This window comes from Cebus imitator, unplaced genomic scaffold (genome assembly GCF_001604975.1).
Source record: "Cebus imitator isolate Cc_AM_T3 unplaced genomic scaffold, Cebus_imitator-1.0 Scaffold186, whole genome shotgun sequence".
Taxonomy (NCBI): domain Eukaryota; kingdom Metazoa; phylum Chordata; class Mammalia; order Primates; family Cebidae; genus Cebus; species Cebus imitator.
Window position 1 is genome coordinate 566423 of NW_016107501.1, and position 11683 is coordinate 578105.

Here is an 11683-nt window from a genome sequence, read left to right on the forward strand (position 1 = left end):
TGTGGTGCTTTTCAGCCCACTGGGGATCTCCTGGTATGTGGGTTGCAGAAGCCATGGGAGAAGCACAGTATCTGAACTGGAGTGCCAGGTTGGGGGTGGTCCCTGATCCTATGGTCAGTTTCCTTTCCTGCGTGAGGCAGCTTCCCATCCTGCCTTGGTTTGCCCTCCTTGGGCTATGGCCACTGTCTAACTAGTTGATTGAAATGAACTGGGTTCCTTGGTTGTAAATGGGTAGATCACTTGCCTTCTTTGTCTCTCTCACTGGGAACTGCACCCCAGAGCTGTTCCTATTTGGCCATCTTGGTGGAATCCATATTATATATTTTGAAATACAAGAGAGAATTTTCAATGTTCCCAATACAGACACAAAAATAAATATTTGAGATGATGTGTATGCCAGTTACCCTAATTTGATCACTACATATTCTATCCATGCACCAAAATATCACTTTGTATCCCATAAATATGTACAATTATTGAATGTCGACTAAAAATAAAAGGAAGAAAAATACCTATACTACCCAAGTTGATATGCAGAGGTACAGATTCAACAAAATGCCTAACAAAATTCCAATAGCATTTTTCAAAAAACAATTCTCAAATACACATAGAACCACAAAAGACCCTGAATAGCCAAAGCAATATTGAGAAAGAAGAATAAAGTTGGAAGGACCATACTTCTTGACTTCAATTATATTACAAAATATAGTAATCAAAATACTATAGTGCTGGCATAGAAACAGACAAGTAGGCCAATGGAACAGACTAGGGAGCCCAGAAAACAAAAACAGAAATAAAGATGTTTGAAACCAATGAGAATGAAGACACAACATATCAGAATCTCTGAGACACATTTAAAGCAGTGGGAAATTTATAGCACTACATAACCACATGAGAAGCAAGGGCAGATCTAAAATTGACACCCTATTGTTAAAAGAGCTGAAGGAGCAAGATCAAACAAATTCCAAAGCTAGGAGAAGACATGAAATAAGTAGCATCAGAAAAGAACTGAAGGAGATAGAGACACAAAAAACTCTTCAAAAAATCAATAAAGCCAGGAGCTAGTTTTTTGGAAAAAATCAACAAAATAGATTGTTAGGAAGACTAATAAAGAAAAGAGAGAAGAATCAAACAGATGCAATAAAAAATGATAAAGGGGATATCACCACCAATTCCACAGACATACAAACTACCATCAGAGATTACTGCAAACAATTCTATGCACATAAACCAGTAAACCTGGAGAAATGGATAAATTCCTGGACATGTGCACCCTCCCAAGACTAAACAAGGAAGAAGTTGAATCTGTGAATAGGCCAATAACAAGGTCTGAAGTTAAGGCAGCAATCAGTAGCCTACCAACCAAAAAAGTCCAGATCAAGATGGGATTACAGCCAAAATCTACCAGATATACAAAGAGGAGCTGGTACCATTCCTTCTCAAACTATTCCAAGCAATACAAAAAGAGGGAATGTTCCCTAACTAATTTTATGAGACTAACATCATCCTGATACCAAAATCCAGAAGAGACGCAACTAAAGAAGAAAATTTCAGGCCAATAATCCATGATAAACATTGATGCAAAAATCTTCAATAAAATACTGGCAAATGGAATGCAACAGCACATCATAAAGCTTATCCATCAAGATCGAGTAGGCTTCATCCTGGGGATGTAAGGCCGGTTCAACATAGGCAAATCTAGAAATGTAATCCATCTCATAAACAAAACCAAAGATAAAAACCACATGATTATCTCAATAGATGCAGAGAAGGCCTTCAACAAAATTAAACAGCCCTTTATGCTAAAAACTCTTAATAAACTAGGCATTAATGGAATGTATCTCAATATATAAAAGGTATTTATGACAAACAAACAGCCAATATCATACTGAATGGGCAAAACCGGGAAGCATTCACTTTAAAAACGGGCACTAGAAAAGGATGCCCTCTCTCACCATTCCTATTTAATATAGTATTAGAAGTTCTAGCCAGAGCAATCAGGCAAGAAAAAGAAATAAAGGGTATTCAATTAGGAAAGGAGGAAGTCAGATTGTTTCTCTTTGTAGATGACATGATTGTATATTTAGAAGACCCCATTGTCTTGCCCCAAAACATCCTTAAACTGAGAAGCAACTTCAGCAAAGTCTCAGGATACAAAATCAATGTGCAAAAATCACAAGCATTTCTATACACCAGTAACAGAGACAGAGGCAAATCATGAGAAAACTCCCATTCACAATTGTTATAAAGAGAATAAAATACCTAGGAATACACCTAACAAAGGATGTGAAAGACCTCTTCAGTGAGAACTACAAACCACTGCTCAAGGAAATAAGAGAGGACACAAAGAGATGGAAAAACATTCCATGTTCCTGGTTAGGAATAATCAATATTGCGAAAATGGCCATATTGCCCAAAATAATTTATAGATTCAATGCTATCCCCATCAAGCCACTATTGACCTTCTTCACAGAACTGGAAAAAACCACCTTAGACTTCATATGGAACCCAAAAGAGAGCCTATTTAGCCAAGACAATCATAAGCAAAAAGAACAAATCTGGAGGTATCATGCTACCTGACTTCAAACTATGCTACAAGGCTATAGTAATCAAAACATCATGGTACTGGTACCAAAACAGAGATATAGACCAATAGAACAGAACAGAGGCCTCGGAAGTAATGCCACACATCTACAACCACCTAATCTTTGACAAACCTGACCAAAACAAGCAATGAGGAAAGGATTTCCTGTTTAACAAATGATGTTGGGAAGACTGGCTAGCCATGTGCAGAAAGCTGAAACTGGACTGCTTCCTTACACCTTACACTATAATTAACTCCAGATGAATTAAAGATTTAAACATAAGACCTAACACCATAAAGACCCTAGAAGAAAACCTAGGCAAAACCATTCAGGACATAGGCATAGGCAAGGATTTCATGACTAAAACACCAAGAGCAATGGCCACAAAAGCCAAAATAGACAAATGGGTCCTAATTAAACTTAAGAGTTTCTGCACAGCAAAAGAAGCAATCATCAGATTGAACTGGCAAACAACAGAATGGGAAAAATTTTTGCAATCTACCCATCTGACAGAGTGCTAATACCCAGAATCTACAAAGAACTAAAGCAGAGTTACAACATAAAAAACAAACCCATTCAAAAGTGGACAAGATATGAAGAGACACTTTTCAAAAGAAGACATTTATGAGGCCAATAAACATATGAAAAAATTATCATCACTGGTATTTACAGAAATGTAAATCAAAACCACATTAAGATGGCAATCATTAAAAAATCTGGAGACAACAGATACTGGAGAGGATGTGGAGAAATAGGAACACTTTTACGCTATTGGTGGGAGTGTAAATTAGTTCAACCATTGTGGAAGACAGTGTGGTGATTCCTCAAGGATCTAAAACTAGAAATGTCATTTGACCTAGCAATCTCATTACTCAGTATATACCCAAAGTATTATAAATTGTTCTATTATAAGGAAACATGCACACGTATATTCATTGTGGCACTTTTTACAATAGCAAAGACGTGGAACCAACACAAATGCCCACCAATGATAGACTACACAAAGAAAATGTGGCACATATACACCATGGAATACTATGCAGCCATTAAAAGGATGAGTTCATGTTCTTTTTTGGGACATGGATGAAATCTGGAAACCATCATTCTCAGCAAACTGATGGAAGAACAGAAAACCAAACACCACATGTTGTAACTCATAGGCGGGTGTTGAACAATGAGAACACATGGGCACAGAAGGGAAATGTCTCACACTGGGGTCTGTTAGGAGGTGTGGGCCTAGGAGGGGGAGAGTGGTTGGTGGGGAGGTTGTGGAGGAATAACATTGGCAAAAATGCCTGATGTAGGTGACGGGGGATGGAGACAGCAAACCACCATGGCATGTGTGTACCTATGCAATAATCCTGCAAGATCTGCTCATGTACCCCAGAACTTAAAGTACAGAAATCAACAACAAAACACACACACAAAAAAACAGGACATTTACTTAGCAACAGTTTATTGAACACTTACTATTTCCCAGGCACATGTGAGTAAAGAGCCATATCATATCAAAAACATATGTTATTAACTATAGTTACTTTGCAATGTGATACAATAGAAATTCTTCATCCTATCTTGCTGTAAATCTGTATTTATTAACCAACATCTCTATCCTTCCTTCTCCCCTTGCCTTCTTAGTCTCTGATAACTACGATTCTACTTTAACATCTCTAAGCTCTTCTTTTTTTATAACCTTTCATATATGAGTCAAAACATTTAGTATTTATCTCTCTGTGCCTAGTTTACTTAACATAGTGTCTTCTAGGCTCATCCATGTTGTCACAGATGAGAGGATTTCATACTTTTTATGGCTGATAGTATTCCATTATGTCTATTTACCTCATTTTAAAAATTTATTCATAGGTTGGTCCTATATCTCAGCTATTGTGAAAACTGCTCTAATAAACATGAAGGTGGCCAGGCGAGGTGGCTCCCACCTGTAATCCCAGCACTTTGGGAGGCTGTGGTGGGTGGGTAACCTGAGGTCAATAGTTCAAGACCAGCCTGGCCAACATGGTGACACCCCATCTCTACTAAAAATACAAATAATTAGCTGGGTGTGGTGATGTGTGCCTGTAATCCCAGCTACTCAGGAGGCTGAGGCAGGAGATTCAACCCAGAAGGTGGAGGTTGCAGTGAGCTGAGATTGCATCATTTCACTTCAGCCTGGGCAACAAGAGTGAGACTCTATCTCAAAATAATAATTATAATAATAAATAAACATGAAGGTGTAGCTATTTGATTGATACATTACTTTGTTTCCTCTGGATAAATACCAAGTAGTGGGATTGCTACTTGCTGGGATTCTATTGCTATTTTTAGATTTTTTGAGAAATGTTCATACTGTTTGCCATAATGCCTTTAATAATTTCCATTTCTACCAACAGTGTATAAGAGTTCTTTTTCTCTGCATCCTCACTTAATTTTGTTATTTCTTGTCTTTTTGATAACAGCCATTTTAACTGGAGTGAGCAAATATCTCATAGTTTTGATTGCATTTCCTTGATGATTAGCTGTGTTTAGCATCTTGAAAATATACTTATTGACAATTTGTATGTTTTCAACAGAGAAATATTTATATTTTTGCCTATTTTTAAATGGATTCTTCTTCTTTTTACTGTTTAGTTGTTTGAGTTCCTTGTAAATACTGGGTACTAGTTCCTGTTAGATGAATAGATTTCAAATATTTTCTTTCATTCTTCAAGGCAATCTCTTTACTCTGTAGATTGTTTCCTTTGTTTTACAGAAGCTTTTCAGTTTGATATAGTTTGCTTTTCTGTTTTTGCTTTTGTTGCCTGAGCTTTTGAAGTCATACCCCTAAAATCTTTTCCTAGACAACTATCCTGAAGCATTTTACCTGTATTTTCTTCTAATACTTTTCTAGTTTTGGGTCTTACATCTAAGTCTTTAATCCATTTTAAGTTGATTTCTGTGTATGGTGAGGGTTTGGGATCTGGGTTTTCTTTTTTTTTTCTTCTGTATATAAGTATCCAGCTTTTCTGTCTTCATTTATTGAAGGAGGATATCTTTCCCAGATGTTGTTGGTGCCCTTATCAGAAATCAGTTGGCTATACATATGTAGATTTATTTCTTGAGTTTCTATTATGTTCCATTAACATATCTGTCTGTTTTTATACCAATACCATTTGGGTTATATAACTTGGCTCTATATTTTGAAGCCAGGTAGTGTGATGCCTCCAGCTTTGTTCTTTTTTGCTCATTCAATGTGTTATGTGGTTTTACATGAAATATAGGATTGGCTTTAAAAAAAATTCTGTGAAAAATGTCATTGGTATTTTGGTAGGGATTGTGTTAAGTCTAGATTTCTCTAGATACTTTGGTCATTCTCCCAATGCGTGAGCATATAATATCTTTCCATTTTTTTCTCTTCTATTTATTTCATCAATATTTTATAATTTGCATTGGTAACCATAAAACATATTTTTCACCTTTTCAGTTAAATTTGTTCCTAGACGTTTAAATTTTTTGTAGCTATTGAAAATACTATGGCTTTCTTATTTTCCGTTAAGTTTTTTATTGGTGTACAGAAATGCTACCTAGTTGTGCATATTCATTTTGTATTCTATAACTTTACTGATATGAGTGTTTTGTTTTGAACATTTGTAAGAGTGTTTTGGAGGTGTCTTTATGCTTTCCTATATAAAGATTATGTCGCCTGTAGCGAAGTACAGTTAAATTTCCCCTTTTTCAGTTTTGATACTCTGTATTTCTTTCCCTTGCTGTATTGTTCTAGCTATATTTACAGTACTATGTTGAATTAAAGTGGTGAAAGTTGGAATATTTTCTGTGTTCAATAGGATGTTAGCTGTGGGTTTGTGTTACTGCCTTTACTTTGTTGAGGTATGTTTCTTTCACATAAATTTGTTACGATTTTTCATCCTGAATGGATGTTCAGTTTTATCAAGTGATTTTTCTGTGTCAATACAATGATTATGTTTTTGGGTTCTTCAATCTGTCAACATGATTCATTAAATTTATTAATTTGTGTATGTCAAACCATTCTTACATCCCTGGGATAAACCTCATTTGATCATAGGGTATGATTGTTTTTGATGTGCAGTTTAATTTGGTCTGGTACTATTTACTTAAAAATGTATATATCTAACAGGTATATTTACCTATAGTTTCTCTTTTATTCTCATGTTCTTGGTTGGTTTTGGCATTAGAGTTATACTGGATTTGTAGAATGAGTTAGAAAACAATTCTTCCTCTCTGAATTTTTGAAATCATTTGGGAAAATGATGTGAGTTCTAAAATGTTTGGTAGAATTTAGCAGTGAAGACATTGCTGCTGGAATTCACTTTGTTGTAAGACTTTTTATTACCGATTTAATTTTGTTACATGTTGCTGTTCTGTTTACATTTACTGTGTCCTCCTGGCTTAACCTTGGTAGGTTACACCAAGGACTTAACCATTTTCTAAGTTTTCCAATTTGTTAGTGTATAGTTGTTCACAATAGTCTCAAATGATTCTTTGTATTTTTACGGTATTGTTTGTAATATCTACTTTTTGTTTCTGATTTTATTTACTTGAGTTTTCTCTCTCTCTCTCTTTTTTTTGGTTAGTGTAGTTAATGAATGGTTTGTCAATTTCATTTATCTTTTTAGAAAAGTCAACTTTTCATTTTATTAATCTTTCATCTATCTTGGTGGAGGGAGTCTATCTGTGTTTTCTTGTACCTCATTGAATTTCTTTAAGGTCATTATTTAAATTTTCTTTTTATGTATTCCATAGATTTTCTTTTCTTTGGAGTCTGTTGCTGGAAAATTGTGTTTCCTTGGAGGTGTTAGGTTTCTTAGCTTTTCATTTTTTGTGTGTCCTTACATGGCTATATGTGCATCTGATGTAACAGTCACTCCTTCCAATTTTCTGGAGTAGTTTTAATAGAAAAAGACTTTTCTTTAGATGTATATATCGTGTTGGTTGAGTGGCATTGTTTACCTTTGGTTGTGGGTGTGTACAGTAGTGTATATACAAAAGGGGAAGTAATCAGATACTAAAAGAAATAAGTAGGCATAAATAGAAACTTAGACATAAGGACAAATCCTCCTCAATTTATGATGGGATGATATCCCAATAAACCCAATATAAATGGAAATATTTTAAGTTGATAATGCCTTTAATACATCCACAGTACTTCCAAGCATTATAGCTTAGCCTAGCCTACTTTAAACAGTCTCAGAACACATTCGTTAGCCTATAATTTGGCAAAATCAACTAACATAAAACCTATTTTATATTAAAGTGTTGAATATGTTAAGTATTTTACTGATTACTGGTACTTAAAGTGGAAAATATAATAGTTACATGAGTAATTTAAGTAGAGTTCTGTTCTACTCGACGTGTATTGTTCTGACAACATCATAAAGTAAAAAATCATAAATCAAACCATCTTAAGTTGGGGACTGTCCATATTAAATTTGCAAACCACAATCAGAAAAAAAGTATACCATTTATTAATAATTTGTGTTTTTATTTATACAAATAGCTTGTTTTTCAAGCCAATAGAATTAGGTGTTTTTGTATTAAATAACAGCGGTAACAGGCATAGTTTCCCATGTTATAAAACACTGAGGAAAATCAAAAATAACTGAACTGTTTGCTTCAGCTTCAGAAAACACTTGTTCCTGGAAGACAGATTCATGAACCAATTAAAACAGGGTACTTATCAAGGCTAGCAGCTTGTTTATTGAGACTTCTTCAAAAGTGTTGACTTTCTACACACACCTATCTTAAGCTGTTGTGTCACATATTCTAACCACACTCAACCAGTGCTCTGCCTTGCACTATCCATCTTAAAATAATTGTGTTCAGTCTTAAAACTCTAGATATTTCCCTCTAATGCCCCCATTCTAAGAAACTGTTGAGACTCTTTTATGGTGGGCTTTCCTTAAATGATTAGGTCTAATAAATTTAACATTTGATCAACGGATTTTTTTTGGGGAGGTGTGGTCTCTTGAAGAGTAAAGACTTCATATCTTTTCTAAATACAACTTTGCACATTAGTGAAACAAAAGCTGGTTTAAAAATACAGAAGAAAAGATTCATTTGATAATTTGGTTCAAAAATGTTACTTAATTTTCAAACACTTTTAAGATTTCTAAAACTATCCATTTTCAAAATTGTTATTTACTTACGTAGTATAAAGTTAGGTATTATAACTCTTGAATAACAAAAAAGAAAATTTTACGTTAGCAAAAGCTGAGTTTTATTAACCACACAACTATATACATTTGTAACTGCAACATGGAATTTGCAATAAAATTTAAGCTACATTTTAAAGATTTTTCTCATGACTACATGGGGAATCTGCTAAAGTTTAACACCTTACCCTCAGCATATCTATGCCTATACATTTCTACCTGATAATTGGGGTTGTAAAATATTTTTATTACACATTTCCAAATGACAGTTGATAAATGTCTAATATGACATAGGCATTTAAATTAGCACCTTCTAATTTCATAAAATTCTTTATTTTCTATTTCAGTTTGCATAAATATTATGCTACATTTTTTATTTATTTTATTGCATTTTAGGTTTTGGGGTACATGTGAAGAACATGAAAGATTGTTGCATAGGTACACACGTGGCAGTGTGATTTGCTGCCTTCCTCCCCATCACCACCTCTGGCATCTCTCCCCTTCCTATCTCTCCCCAGATCCCCACCCCCCACCGTCCCTCCCCCTCTTCAGCCCAACTAACCACAGTGTGTAGTGCTCCCCTCCCTGTGTCCATATGTTCTCATTGTTCAACACCCACCTATGAGTGAGAACATGCAATGTTTGATCTTTTGCTCTTCTGTCAGTTTGTTGAGAATGATGGTTTCCAGGTTCATCCATGTCCCTACAAAGGACACAAGCTCATTGTTTTTGATGGCTGCATAATATTCTATGGTGTATATGTGCCACATTTTCCCTGTCCAGTCTATCATTGCAGGGCATTTGGGTTGGTTCCAGGTCTTTGCTATTGTAAACAGTGCTGCAATGAACATTCGTGTGCACGTGTCCTTATAGTAGAACGATTTATAATCCTTTGGATATATACCCAGTAATGGGATTGCTGGGTCAAACGGAATTTCTATTTCTAGGTCCTTGAGGAGTCGCCACACTGTCTTCCACAATGGTTGAACTAATTTACACTCTCACCAACAGTGTAAAAGTGTTCCTGTTTCTCCACATCCTCTCCAGCATCTGTTATCTCCAGATTTTTTAATGACCACCATTCTAACTGGCATGAGGTGGTATCTCAATGTAGTTTTGATTTGCATTTCTCCGATGACCAGTGATGATGAGCATTTTTTCATGTTTGTTGGCCTCATGAATGTCTTCTTTTGTAAAGTATATGTTCATATCCTTTGCCCACTTTTGAATGGGCTTGTTAGTTTTTTTCTTGTAAATCTGTTTTAGTTCTTTGTAAATTCTAGATATCAGCTCTTTGTCAGATGGGTAAACAGCAAAAATTTTTTCCCATTCTGTTGGTTGCCAATTCACTCTAATGACTGTTTCTTTTGCTGTGCAGGAGCTGTGGAGTTTGACTGGGTCCCATTCATCTATTTTGGCTTTTGTTGTCAATGCTTTTGGTGTTTTGGTCATGAAGTCCTTGCCTACACCTATGTCCTGAATGGTTTTGCCTGGGTTTTCTACTAGGGTTTTTATGGTGTTAGGGCTTATGTTTAAGTCTTTAATCCATCTGGAGTTAATTTTAGTGTAAGGTGTCAGGAAGCGGTCCAGTTTCTGCTTTCTGCACATGGCTACCCAGCTTTCCCAATACTGTTTAATAAACAGGGAATCCTTTCCCCATTGCTTGTTTTTGTCTGGTTTGTCAAAGATCAGATGGTTGTAGCTATGTTGTGTTGCCTCTGAGACCTCTGTTCTGTTCCATTGGTCTATATCTCTGTTTTGGTACCAGTACCATGCTGTTTTGATTACTGTAGCCTTGTAGTATAGTTTGAAGTCCGGTAGTGTGATGCCTCCTGCTTTGTTCTTTTTGCTTAGAATTGACTTGGCTATGTGGGCTCTCTTTTTGTTCCATATGAAGTTTAAGGTGGGTTTTTCCAGTTCTGTGAAGGTCTTTGGTAGCTTCATGGGGATAGCATTGAATCTGTAAATTACTTTGGGCACTATGGCCATTTTCATGATATTGATTCTTCCTAACCAGGAACATGGAATGTTTCTCCACCTGTTTGTGTTCTCTCTTATTTCATTGAGCAGTGGCTTGTAGTTCTCCTTGAAGAAGTCCTTTACGTTCCTTGTTAGTTGTATTCCTAGGTATTTTATTCTCTTTGTGGCAATCGTGAATGGAAGTTTGTTCTTGATTTGGCTCTCTTTAAGTCTGTTATTGGTGTATAGGAATGCATGTGATTTTTGTACATTGATTTTGTATCCTAAGACTTTGCTGAACTTGCTTATCAGTTTCAGGAGATTTGGGGCTGAGGCGATGGGGTCTTCTAGATATACAATCTTGTCATCTGCAAATAGAGACAATTTGACTTCCTCCTTTCCTGTTTGAATGCCCTTTACATCTTTTTCTTGCCTGATTGCTCTGGCTAGAACTTCTAGTACTATATTAAATAGGAGTGGTGAGAGAGGGCATCCTTGTATAGTGCCAGATTTCAAGGGGAATGCTTCCAGTTTTTGCCCATTCAGTATGATATTGGCTGTTGGTTTGTCATAAATAGCTTTTATTATTTTCAGATATGTGTCATCAATACCTAGCTTATTGAGGGTTTTTAGCATAAAGGGCTGTTGAATTTTCTCAAAGGCCTTCTCTGCATCAATTGAGATAATCATGTAGTTTTTGTCTTTGGTTCTCTTTATGTGGTGAATTACGTTTATAGGCTTCCGTATGTTGAGCCGGCCTTGCACCCCCGGGATGAAGCCTACTTGATCATGGTGGATAAGCTTTTTGATGTGCTGTTGCAATCGGCTTGTCAGTATTTTATTGAAGATTTTTGCCTCTAGGTTCATCATGGATATTGGCCTGAAGTTTTCTTTTCTTGTTGAGTCTCTGCCGGGTTTTGGAATCAGGATGATGTTGGTCTCATAAAATGATTTGGGAAGAATTCCCTCTTTTTG